Raw genomic sequence first — 13,861 nt, forward strand, 5'->3', positions numbered from 1 at the left:
GTTTCAATGCTCACAGTAGTTTCGACATTGCGTATTCAAATCCTTAAAATATTATCCTTTAATTTTATTACTGAATTCAACTTGTACAACTACATAGTAATGAAATAAACACTTTAAGAGTAAAAAACAGAAATAAGTCAGTCACATAAATAATTATTTGAATAATACTTTTATTTTATTTGTCATTTTATTTGTTACTTTATTATAATTCATATGAATTAGCTTATAATGCATTAAAAATAAGTTGTGTAATATTTATTCCTGTATTTCGCTCGAAGTTGCTAATCCAAAACCACAAACTTTCGACAATACTATCATTCATATTGTTAAATCTTATCACAATTATTTACATTCACTATAGATCTATAAGTACATCTTTTATATCCACTACAAAAAATGATTCGTCTGCTTTAAATGTTATTTACATTTCAAATAAAAAATACCCAATCTTCGTACATTATGGCGCAAAATATTACAAACATTCCCTTTATCCTTAACTTCATAGAACCACTGACGTCTATTATACCACAAATGGTCGCATTTGCCTTGGATATGCCATAAAAAAATTCAAGCAGAAAGAATTTGCATACTCTATTACATTGGCATAAAGAAAATATTAAAACTTCGTACCCTTCTATTTTCCCAGTACACTTAGCATTTACGAAAAAAAAAGGAAACGCTGGCTAATAACTGCACGATCACTCCGCACAGCGAAGACACTGGATTCCTTGCATTTTCAACAAGAACGATACTAATTAACATATCCCAGCTGTCGGAAAGTTTTAATCGCGAAATTTCTTTCCGCGTTTAACTCCCCGCAATACTCGGGAAGTCGTGGAAAGAAAGATAACAGTGGAACAGTGGAACTCCTTTCTACAGTTGATTTCCGATCTTTCGAGTTCGTTGTATCGCTCGCCCTGGAGAACGATCCTTCTCCCGTTAACGAGAACACCCCGGGAAAACTTCGATAAGGAAGATGATGTCGAGTTGGCGAAAACAGGATCCCGCTGGTCACGGGAGGGATTCGAACGACAATGGCGGAAGAGCGGAAAAAAATTGACGACCGTTTTCGTTCCATGATGCTGACCCGAATTTCACCGCAGAGTTTCCGCACCGTTGACGCAGCAAACGTTTCGGGCATCCCTTCTTTCGTCCCTTCCCACGTCGCGTCGTTCCGCTCGCTCTCGCGCCCCCGCGATCTCCTACTGATTCCGTCGCTGATCAAATCGAACGTCCCGATGGAGCGTAATTCGCGAATCCCCGATTATGATAACGCTCCTTACGGTCGATCATTGGAAAACTCGGATATTCTTATAACCGGAAATTCATGTTGCCTGAACAAACGAAAGTCGGCGAACTTCTCGCAGGACAGTGCGGCTAAACGCTCATTTTCTGGGCAAATTTCAATAACTTAACCTCTTGCACTCGTATGTCATGCCGGATACAATACTAATTTGTTGGAAATTGTTTTAAAAAGTACTACACTTTGAAGGATTATAGAAATTAAATCTTATTATCATAATAATAGATAAAAGAAGTATGAAACGTTGAATTCTACCGATGTAAATTACTTTAATTCATTTCCCAAAAAATAAATATATGTTTGCAACCAACACTGAAAATAAATCGAGTGCAAAGGGTTAAAAGAAAGAGAAAGTTGTTCAGAGAAAAGTTGTAAGGTATACAGCTAAACATATGCTGGTTATATTTCTTTTTACTTTATAATCTGTAGAAATAGATTTAACAATGAATACGAGGTAATTCACTTTTGAAATAAAAATCATTTTGTATAGCAGAGTCTACTTAGCAACAGATTGGTAACTTTCAGTTATCGTTATGTGAATAGTCGAATTTTTGGGTTTTGTTTGTAGGCAGCTACATTGTGGGGCGCGGTGGAACGCGAACGTAACAAGGATCGTATTTTCCTGGACGATTCGTAGAATGTTTAGAACTTGGAGAACAAGTCACATTGTGTTACAAAATATTAAACATGCTTTTTGTATCAATCGCTTATGTCGATACCATTACCTTTAAATTCGCTACGTCTTTTAGGCATTTTCTGATGAAATTACGTATCCTTACTTTTTTTTACTTATAACTTTGCTCTTCTATTTTCTCAAAAAATATTTTTGAATTTGAGGGAAGTACGAGGAAATCGTCGTTAGTCTACGGATCGACACTTTTTCTATAATATTTCGAATGTATGGACAAGCTGAGAATCCCAGCAGGGTTAAATAGCTTTAGCGCTGTTTCGATAACTAAGAGATTTCGCGTTTATTTATTGCTTATCGAAGAAAATATTTTCATAGGAATAGTCTATATCGAGAACAATGTAACATAAAACAGTTTACATGAATACAATTTCATTACTTCGAACAGATCGTGTATACGAATCGTTTCACAACGAACGCCTGGTGAAGCTCAATTTCAAGAATCGAATGCAAATTCTTTTACGTTTGAAAGATCTCCGTCGGCCATTGCCACGTACACGTAACAGTCTCTCGTTCCGTCATTTTATTACATTTTCTAGTTTTGCGTTGCGTCGACATAGGGCGAATCAGATTTTTTTCGGCGCGCGGTCCAAAAAAAAAAAAAGAGAAATAAAACCGTTTGGTAGGCAGATGTACGCTTACAGGGGCCGGGAAATATTTCGCTTACATGGAAACAGCGAGTTCGCGTTGAACAATGTGCTTTTAGCCTGGTCGAATAAAATGTTACGTCAGCCATCGAACGTTCATCGGAAACTCGGCCTCGTTGGCTGACGGATATCGAGGCTGGTCTGCTAGCCGATAACGAAATTATCTTAATCCGGGGCCGATCGATTGACAGTTAGTCGATTGCACAGCATTGGTAGATGGCTCTGAGTTGTACGGACTGACGGCAGCACCGTGTCCATTATGCGATACACATGAAATCGATGTGTATTTTGATGCCCCGAAGTCCACGATAATGTCCCCCATTGAAAGACCGACAGTCAAGTCTCATACCAAAGGCGCAACAACCAGAATGCACCGCGTCGATGCACTGAATAGTTCATGAACGCACTATCCGCCGGCTCTTAACATAATGAAACGTGTGGTTATGTGGCCGTTGCTTGGGCACTGTAAGTTCATGGACTCCCACATACATTTCGCTGTGTACAGCAGAAGCAAGTAAGAAGAGAGCATCTAAGTTTCTCGAAAATATTTATCTATTGTTATTCGTATATGTTTCATGAGTTTTTTTGAAATTAAGATTATAGCATTCGGTGATACATGCTACGCATGCTTCACACTCTTTATTTATACTTTTGAGTTAGAGGTTTTAACACTGGATTTACGGAATTCAGTTTGACGGATACTGAATTTTTTAAACGTTATTTCGTAACAGTTTAAGCCGATTTGGATTCGTGCGATTGTGCGAATACGCATTGTAATACTTTAGCTTTGAAGCTACAGTTTTCGCGATTTATATAAACGAACGCGTAGTTTTTTAGAATCGATAGAACGAAGTGTAGAATAAACGTGTGTAAATCTAGTGTTACCGGTGAAACTGTATACTTTTTCATGTGTGAAATATCTATTTCTATAGCATGGAAAAGTCAAAGATACAGCATTATTTTCATTTATAACTTATTTTTACATAGACTCGATTAACACGTTGACGCAGGTACTGTAGTTTACATTTTTGCCCGTCTGCCGCGGAAATTCTTAAAATTTTTGTAATTACTAATATTATCAATAAATTGATTTCTACATTAATATTAATGTTTACTCTGGGATATTTATCACATCTATTCAAATAGCCACCATTTGCATTCCCACAAACGTATAATTTTCTACCAACGGGTAATTCATTAGGTAATGTATCATCAGTTTCGTTTTCCAAGTATTGTATACTTATTTAACATGCATAAATGTTAATTTTATCGAGTAAAATGAAACATTTGTTCCAAAACAATTATTCATTATAAAGGACATTTCTGAAGTCACAATACAACCGTAAAAAAGCAAATGAATCTGTATTTAAGAAAGTAGAACAGCAGTGTTAATAAGAAAACTTCCATGACAATCGTTTTTTAAACTTAGCGTGAAACATGAGTGTTAAGAAAAGGTGACAATGGTAAATCATAAAGAGCCATACTATCTTATTCCTATTGAATTGGCCGTATCATGTAAAAAAGTTTCACTATATATTTTTATTTTCCTGGGTGGAATCATTTCATTCTCAAGTGTACTATATTTTTCCAAATATTTTGCATAAATATTTGAATTTTTTAATAACGAATGTTCAACTACTCAGAAAATATGTTTATTCCTTAACACTAAAATTACCGAGTACTTAACATAGTTAATACGTAATTCTTATAAAAATTAGAAGCGTATATCCGTGTGAATTTCTACTGACATTTATTACAATTACGTAAGTAAAATTATTGATTTTCAACGTGATAAATTAAAATATGAACAAAGACATTGAAACTAACCATTCCGACTGGTACAATAGTTCTACTATCAATGTCAATGTGATAAATTCCTAATCGATTATTTTTCATCAATCCAAGCAGTGTCAGTGACTTCAATCTATGCTTTCAATCGTAGTAAAACCTATTGCGAACGTTAGAGAAGACAGAACAAGCTATTGTGCTATGAATTCCTTCGCCAGAGCATTAAAACGAACGCATTCATGCGTGGGCTGTTAAAGTCCTTGCGACCAGTACCTGTTCATTTACAACCAAAGGACAGTTACCGGTGACCTTGTCCTCATTGGCGAAGGTGGACTTACCCGATCATGAACCTGCTTCTTCGAAAACCTTACTACGAATCGGTGTGTCCAGCCGTCATAAACTACGTCCATCGAAATGTATGCACAACCGAAGAAAAAGAGGAAGAGAAAGAGAACGAGCGATCTTTGAATAAACACAATCATCGGTGACTCGCGTAAGGAGGTTAATTGAAGTCCTCGCTCCAATTTCCCCGCGTGAGGACTATATATTATGCGCGATTAAGTCGAAATCCGCAATAACCTCTTACAAGAATCGATTAATTGGTAACATAAAATGGATCTCGTCAAAACTAAGTGGATAATAACGTTCTAATGTATTTTAAAGTCGACGAGGCAAACCTTTAAATAAAAATCTGTACATTATTACTACAACGTAATTTCTAAAGAGTACCGGATAAATGTCTATTGCAATTACAAGGAACCAGTAAGTGTCTTTCTTATGTAACTTAAATATTCCTTGCGTAAGCCAATTTCTCGATTATACTGCAACCTTAAATGTATCCTATATTTACGGCAGCGACGTAATCATTTAAAAAATAATAAAACATCCCCCTTCGAAAGAAGGAATACATTGCAACGTTCCAAGCACGGACATAATTTTGCCCGCAAACAAAGCTCTAAATTAAGATAACGTCTTCATATAACAAGCAAGAGGAACGCATTCAGGAATCCTTGAAATACGTGTAACTCCGCGGATGCAAATCGGAAACGTCGTAACTTTCCTAGACGATAACGAAGAAGCGAGATCATTCGGCCACGGTAAACGCAGTCCCGAAGTATCAACGAAGATCGAAGACCTTTCTTCTCCCAGGCGGGAGTAACTGTCGAACTTCTCGAAAGATTAATGCTTCCGCCGTTTTCTCTTCCTCTGATTTCCTGCCCGCCCCTCGCGTCGCGGCGTAAACTAATTTCGTCGGTACTGCGCGGTGATCTTGAAAAAATGTCGCGGCGCCCATTTCGCTCGGACATTCCCGTCCAGCCGTGTGTCTGTTGTTCGAGCAACCTACATTCCTTGAACGGCCCGTTCAGCAGAGGAGCGGACCCGCAAAGAGTCCAGGGAAGGATGGAAAAAGAAGGGGGACAGGCGCAAACGAGAAGACGGCGAGCCGAGGAGGAAAAAGGGCACGAGGGGGCGGAAAAACGAGGTAAAAGAGGAAAAAGAGAGCGGCTAAAATCGATATTTAACACTGTTCGCCTACCAGTGAAAATTTAATAACCAGCTTCGAAGTATGTGCCCGGGAAGACGTGCTCCTGCTACGTACACGTGTGAGAATGTTCGGCCGCGCGACGCCGCGCCGGTTATCGTACGATATTAAATCTCGGTCTGGAATAATTAAAACCTTGCCGTGGAAGAAAGAACGCAGCGGAGGGCGGCGTCGCTGGGAGAAAAGGACGGAGCGTAACGACCAAGCTCATCTCGTAATAACGTGCCTGTCAATTTTACGTCGACGAAAATTGCAATCCCTGCCAGTCGCGTCATGTATCTACGGACGAACGATGTCGGATTTAACGATCGATCGTGCAACCATCTGGTGTGCATGCCAATGGAACTTCGAACGACTCACTTGCGGCGACGCAACGTTTCGTTGACGATTTCCTCTATTGATCGACGCATCGATGCACGCGCGGAATAAATCGTGCAAGTTTTCGGGGTCTCGCTTTCTTCTGGCCGGTTCCGTGGAACCGATGCTCTGCTCGCGATTATTTCGATCTCTTCTTCTATGCTGCTAAATATGGATTGTTATGACGAATTCGAATGGATACTCATGGGTATCAGTGTCATTAGTTTTTTTCTTTGTGTTAAACGGAGTAACGGTTTAACATTATTTATTTGACTTTCGAAGTAAAAATTGATTTGGAAGGAACTTAAATTTTCGTTCATTTTTGGTGAATTAATGGCGAAGTGACTTGGGTCAAAATAGTTGGGGTTGAATGAGTGTTATTTTGTTGCAAGCTTTAATGTGGTCGCTTTTATGGCTTTACGTTTTGTATATAGTATAATGAATTTTAAAATACAACTTGCTTTTATGTGAAATTATTAGAGGATTAAAAAATGAGAGATTGGTAAGAAATCACCATCTTTTACGATCGAAGGATTAATTCGGGGTAGTTAGGGTCACCTCAAAGATTTAAAAAAGTCATGAATTATAAATGTGCATATACAATTTGCATAATTTCGCATTACTTATTTCATAGAAGGATTAAAGTCATACATAAACTTATAAAACGACAAAATTATTTTGCATTTTCTGTTTCGCATGAATATAAATAGTACAATTTTAATGTTGACCTTTGATCAAAGTCTTTATTTCTTCCTGCGGATAATATAAAGTGCTTTAACAATTTCAAGCGAATTAGTTGCATAATATCTTAAGACCGAAATTTCAGAATATTAACCAACTTTCCGAAATTACACAAGATTTCTCTCTTAGTCTCGCGTTTCTCCATTATTCCTGATTAAACTCATAATAATTATGTCCTTATTAATAATTTCCCAACAAAAGAAGGAACGATATACTCCCACTACAAACACACTGCAAAAGTTATTTATTCGTTATCTAACTGTTTCATTCCTCGTCTATAATTTCACGACACATGTTTCACGTCCAAGGAAAAAACGTTCCCGTATGAAGGATAACGTGCAATATATCTTTTCAACAGATTGAACCGGAACTTCATATGGCGGTGTACGTATGACAGAAACGTTCACGCGGACTGGAACGCAGAGAAAGGAAAACTGGTGCCTAAGCTCGAAAGGTAAGGCGGAAGATTAACACGTGAGCGGGTAGGTGAGATATATGTCGTTGGAGGCGGCAATAAATACGAACTAATTGGATTCTCGTTTGCTACCCGAAATTTAAGGAGGGGACAGTGGCGGTAGTGGCATCTCAACGCCGCTCCGACCCACGGAAACCGACGGCGAGCCCTTTCGACCCGGCGATGAATTATTATTTCGCTTTGTGCGTGCATCCGCGATTATTAATATCCCAATTCTTGACTTAATTGCGGAGAATGGATTTTAGACGTAATTCGCACAGTTCCAGCCGATCCTCGTATTCTACTTTATATACCCATGTCCGCCATTATCGCCATCCTGCGCCACTGCTAGCTTATGGATCTAGATAATATTGGTTTCTAGGTAGCAGGAGCAGTGAATCTGATTTTCCTTTATCTACGAGTACTATTAAAAAATATATGGTGTCATATTTCGTTCTTGAAGTTAGAGTTCGCGGTAATTTTATACTATTTGCATTTATTGCTTAATATTACGTTTACGAGACGCGGCTATTTGATGCATATTGAATTTTATACGTTGTTTTACTACGCCAATGTTCTAACGTACAGTTCACGTTGAATTCAAGAATTTCTTGAATGCCTTATCCTCCTTAATCTCCACCCCTTGCCAGTAATATATTCTTATTTCTTAGAATTAAAATGAAGCTAGACAGGGAGAACCGTTATTTACAAGAGGCTGTTTTAGAAAAGATTATTCTTATCTAACATGAATAAAAAATTTTATTTCAAATATAAATATGTAAGCGTTTCTAAATAGCTCCCATACAGAGAATAATCTGTGCAAAAGTATTTCAATAGTATGTATCTACTAAAATTAAAAATGACGAATCGTAAGAAATACAATGTATAAGACTTGTTACTGAATAAGTCGAAACAGTAAAGTATACTGTCAGCATAACATACATCTTAATTGGTTTAATTCTTTCTCTATGAAAATTATGGGGTGATTATATTTATCGCCTAGACGAAAGACACGCAAGAAAAGAAAATCAGTTCATATTGTATTATACCTACAATAAACATAAATACTCAATAGTGACAATGAAAATCAATTTTACATACTTATTTTTAAGAATGATGGCGGAAAACTATGAATTTCACACTGATATACTATATCCACAATTAAAATGATTATAGTACCATAATATCGCCATAATTCTGCGTATAACTCTTTGCGTTTGAAACGTGATTCACAGCTACAGCTTGATTCAGCGCAGCAAGATGAAAAGATTCGATATTCAATATTAAATTCTACGTAATATATTAATACATTAAATATTGAAACAAACCAGTTCTATCCTTCGATTCGCGTACGATTTCTCTCTATTTTAATTTGTGATAAATGTCATTTATATTTTCTAGAGTGAAGATGAGTGTATACAGGGGAAAAGACTTCCAAGCGAAAAGAGGTTAATAGACACAAGGAGAAATCGGGGTTGATGCTGATTCTTAAATGGCACGATTACAAAAACAGAAATATACCGATAAAGGAGAAAGCGTCGCCGCAAAGTAATCATTACCAAAGATCTGTCAGGGTTGATAGGACATCAAGACGACAAAGAACCTTGAAAGAAACTTTGAGAGTTCACTCGACTGTCGTTGTAAGTAGTGCCCTGGGCACTCGGTCCTCTCGCCCCGCCGCTTTTTAGCGCTGCGAGACTAAGAAAGCGAAAGTATAAGGGCGTAGAGGCCGCCAGTTAGAAAGAAAGGGTCCAGGTCCGGTGAAAGAACGAGAGGAAAGCGCGGGCAAAGTGGAGCACCTAATGAACTTGAGGAAAAAGTTAAACACAATGTGAAAAACTGTTAATGAGTGGCCGGAATGAAAGAAAATCAATAGTATTGTGAGTTTCTTTCCGAATATAACCCTGTTCCCTTTCTTTCGCTCTCCTCCGTTCTCTCTTTTCCTCTCTCCGTACTCAAATGAGAGTACAAAGTGTATCTTATAATAGGTCTCTCTAACGCGCTGAATATTTCATTGTTTCGCGAAAAGCAAATAAGGTTCAAAGGGCCTCGAAACCAATTAATTGCCCTTTTCCCGATACAAACGATTCATCAGGGCGTACGGGAAAAGAAACGACTATTTATCCGAGCACTCTTCAATTATTGGAGAGAGCGGGGTCCAGAAACGGGCACAAAGGAGAGGAGGCGACTCGAGGATACGGAACGTCGGGGTAAATCAGATCTGTTTCTTGGTCGCGTGGCGCCCCGAGCAACAGAGGGTGACCGTCCGCGCTTAGAAGTTGGCAAACGACGGTTACAGAGGATCCAACGACCGAAAATTAGTGCGCGCAAAGAAAATCCCGGGTAATTTGGACGTCGACAAAACGGACCGTGACCCGCGCGGGTAGCTTTATTGCGAATTTATGCAATGTTTAGCCGCATGACCAATTAGAGACGGGCCAACCACTGGCGACCCTCGTAAGCTGTGCAACGAGCAAGCTACGCCGCTGGAAAAATTATGCTTATGCATAACCACCGCGGCGGCTTTATGGTAATGTTGTGGTCCGTGCTGAAATCTTCTATGCGCATACATAGGCATGTGGCCTGTGTCTCATCTCTTCCGAAATCCCAGTCAGCTATCCGAACGTGTTATACGAATATATTACCGAAGCGTCTCTTTATTTCGCGGAGCCCGTTATCGTGGCCGCCCCGACGCTTGATAAAAAGATCCCCTGTAAACGGCGAATGGTGAAACGATGTACGGTATTTATTTCATAGAACGTTAACCATCTTTGCATTTTGCTACCAATGGTACATCGATTATCGCTTTCATTAATGTACACGAAATGAATGTAGAGCACGCAAAGGCGAATCGAATCACACGATGAATTGGATTGATAAAAGAATCTAGTCCGCATTAGGAAGATTAAACAATTCTTTTCCGGTTTTCATCATTAATGTTTAAGTAGTGTTGGATCTTTGATATAAAATAGAAAATGATCCGATTCGCCTTAGTTTACGCTATTATGTAATTGTATGAAAGAAACATTTTTTTTTAATGTTAGGTACTTTTTACGATGCTTACGATGCTCGGGCCACCTTGATTTTCCGCGCATGATCATTATTGGCCCGGAAACAATAAATGTTTCGATGAGACGGAACTATAGAGAATTTTGTTTCCTATCGTTGGTTTCTTAAATTCAACTTTCTATATTACCTCAGTCCCTGGAATATGAACAATGACGGACAAATTAAATACGTATCAACTGTATAGAACAACTTTTGAGTAAAGAGATATTAAAATCTGTCCTTGTCACTTTCCTTAACACGTCTCTGGAATTTGAAATTGTGACAAAATCAATAAACTCCACTTTTATTCAATCGATTAAGCAGTCTTTCCGCACATTTCAGAAATGTTAAAGAGAAATTCCATTTCATAAAATTAAATTTAATTTGATTAAATATTATACATTTTATTCAACAACCTTCCGTTATAGTTCAGTCGTCACTTATTTACTTTACCCAAGCGTGTATCGTAATGTAAACATCGTATTGTAGAAAATACAAAAACATTTAACAAATTTCTTACAGAAACTGATAAATATATCTTAAACATTCATATTGTAGTTATTTACACCGAAGAAATTCGAAAAGGATTGATAATAGCAAAAGGTAGTTTACCACCCTTTCGCTGAGAACTACGAAAATCACGGTGAAGAGGTCATCGACACTTCGAAGCCACACAGGCGGTGTACACAGGAAAGAATGGAAGTCGCAGATCGAGATGTGACGGTTTAACGTTCCCCGAAAAAAGCTGAGGACTGCGCCCCTAATTACTGTAAAACACCGCGCTCTCCGAGTACATCCAGCGCCGCGACCACCATTTCCTTTTTTCAGCCAAAACATTAATCATCTTACGAAACAAATGTTTCATCTTTTTCTATACACCGTATCATTTTTGACCGAGCGACTAAAAATTGTGCACGAATGATAAACGATGCAGCAGTTAATGACTCCATCGCAGAAATGGCCGTCAAACCATATACATTAAGCCCAAACGCTACACATAACGCTGTTACAGATTAGCCGCACATTTCGTTTCACTCCCGCGAAGGAAATTAATTAACAAAGATTTCTTTCGTACGATAACGCCTGGAACAAATTGTCGCTTTCGATAAACATCTACGAATTTAATTAATCACTTTTCCGACCGTTTTCAGCAATTACGCGGTGTGGCGCAAAATTACGTTTCGTGGGGCAGTCGGGTTTCCTGGTGACCCGCTGAGGCGTCGCGAACGCTGTTAACACATTCGAGATCTGTAACGTAATCCTATGTCATTTAACATTTTTTACCTAAATGCCGGTAACGTAATCCGAAGGACAAATTTGAACTCTTACAGTAGTGATGTATTTAAGTATTTCTCGAAATTGTAAAAATTAACCATTTGCACTCGACAATATTTTTCATTACAAATGTTCATTACTTTCTGACTAAATATTAACGATATTTTTTGCAAAAAACACAATTAATTTTAAATCTTACATAAAAATCTTACATCAGTTAAGGGATAGAACTATTTTATTTCGATGTTTTACGTGTTGATACATTACACAAGGTTTAATATTGAGCTTAAAATTTTTTAACGCCTTCTTGTTAGTCAATTTTAGATTTAAAGCTTAGAGTTTAGTCTTAACACTGGGTTTACTGAATGAGTCAATTTAACCGATTCTGAATATTATAAATATTATTTAGCAAATGCTTGGGTCGATTTTTATTGATACAGTTACGTAAATATGTATCCTATTTGTATACTTTTAAACCTTTAATTTTCAAGATCTAAATGAACGAATATCAATTTTTCATTAAGGTGAGGACGAACTCCAGGATAGAAAAAGGACCATAAGGTGGAACATTGTGAACAGTCGAGAACGAAGGAAAATGGCCTACACAATGTTACAGGTCCCAGCGTTGTCAATTTTGCTTGGAAGAACCTGAACAAGAGTGCAAATGAAATTAATGCTCGTGGAAAAGAGAATAATTTTGGCGTGGTGCATATTCGAAAAAGGAATTCGAGAGAGTCGTAAGTTGGCCATAGAGGCAAACAATTGTGCCGAATTAATTTGTATTGCATCCGGTACTTGCCATTCCCATTGATTTCAATTTTAATAAGCACGGTTCTCTATTCTTTTTATTTATTTTCTCACCTCGTTACCCAAAAATGTTACTATATCTTTCTTTTTTCGTATATATATATATTTCTTATATTCATACACAATCGATTAAAAGACTCCTACGATATTCAGCTGCAGACTTTGAAAAATTATAAAAATGATTACTATTGAAAGATGTGCGAATTAATATTGCAAAACCATATTGGCTCCACTCAAGGAAAGCAACGCGATGTACTAATAGAAACAGAAACCCTGAAATTTAATATTATTGCAGGAAAAGAGATGATGTATAGCCCGAGACTTGTAGGTCCGGGGGAAAGTGGAGAAAGAATACGGCGGGGGAGGGGGTGAATAGCCGACAGTGTACAAACGATATAAGATTCCACGCTGAAAGATGCTCTAATAAAATGAACGTGCGACGACTACGTCTACGTTGGCCACTTGAAGACCCAACCTTCCTTTCACTCTCCCGCTCTCTTCGTCGCCCGCCCCGGCTCGCGGCGGGACGCGACGCGTCTGGCGTACCCTCATTCTTTCGCGTTTTCTTTCGTCCTGCGTCCCCGGCCATTTCACTGAACGCGGTTTACGTTCAGTGTCGACGGTCACCGTCACCCAATTGTCGTCATTTATACGAGCCGTTGTCGCCGCCGGAAAGACCATAATCCCGCTAACAAGGAAAATACCTCTAGCGATCTCCCGGTATTTAAATGAGCTATCGCGCGGTGATAGAACTTGAAATACTGAAGTCTCTGTTATACGGATTTGGATTTACGACGCGTTCAGTACTGAAGATTTTAAAGTCTTTATCATGAGCGGTATCAGCGCCTCGGGCGGGCACTGATTACGCTTGGGGCGGATTTCTCGTTCTGGAACTACGAAAACAGGAAACGGGTGATTCTTTATGAAGGAATATCAAATTGTGGAATAAAATTTTTACATATATGAGGGATCTATCGAGTGCCGCGTATCAACTGACGTGTAGAACTTTTGTTTTCGTATATGTATTGTTCGTGAACACTGCAACGACGTGACTTGTTATTTGTCGTTGATAGTGTCTCATGTATGTTTCTGTTATTGAACATCGAAGTTAAAACCTCGAATGATTTCTACATCAATAGAAAGGAATGTAAAAGATGTTTTTATCGTTTTTGTTTGTGAAATCATTTTAACCCCTTGTTCTATGATTTAT

At 38.2% G+C, this 13,861-nt stretch overlaps 1 protein-coding gene and 1 long non-coding RNA gene across 12 annotated transcripts in view; one reads left to right on the forward strand and one right to left on the reverse strand.

Annotated features, from left to right (window-relative positions):
- Positions 1–13,229, forward strand: part of LOC143174381 (uncharacterized) — a 45,812-nt gene extending 32,583 nt beyond the window's left edge. For 7 of the 10 annotated variants that reach the window (XR_012998237.1, XR_012998244.1, XR_012998238.1 and 4 more), the window contains 2 exons: positions 7,426–7,521; positions 8,923–11,023. This is a non-coding gene — a long non-coding RNA (uncharacterized LOC143174381). Of the gene's footprint in view, positions 1–2,968; positions 3,153–7,425; positions 7,522–8,922; positions 11,024–12,368; positions 12,582–12,946 lie in introns of those variants that run through there. The other 3 variants (XR_012998240.1, XR_012998245.1, XR_012998239.1) reach the window with 2 other exon arrangements.
- The window catches only part of bru3 (CUGBP Elav-like family member bruno 3), a 975,444-nt gene that overhangs the window by 735,532 nt on the left and 226,051 nt on the right, over positions 1–13,861 (reverse strand). The gene's annotated exons all lie outside the window — the stretch shown is intronic.

The sequence above is a fragment of the Nomia melanderi genome, chromosome 3, assembly GCF_051020985.1.
Source record: "Nomia melanderi isolate GNS246 chromosome 3, iyNomMela1, whole genome shotgun sequence".
Lineage (NCBI taxonomy): Eukaryota > Metazoa > Arthropoda > Insecta > Hymenoptera > Halictidae > Nomia > Nomia melanderi.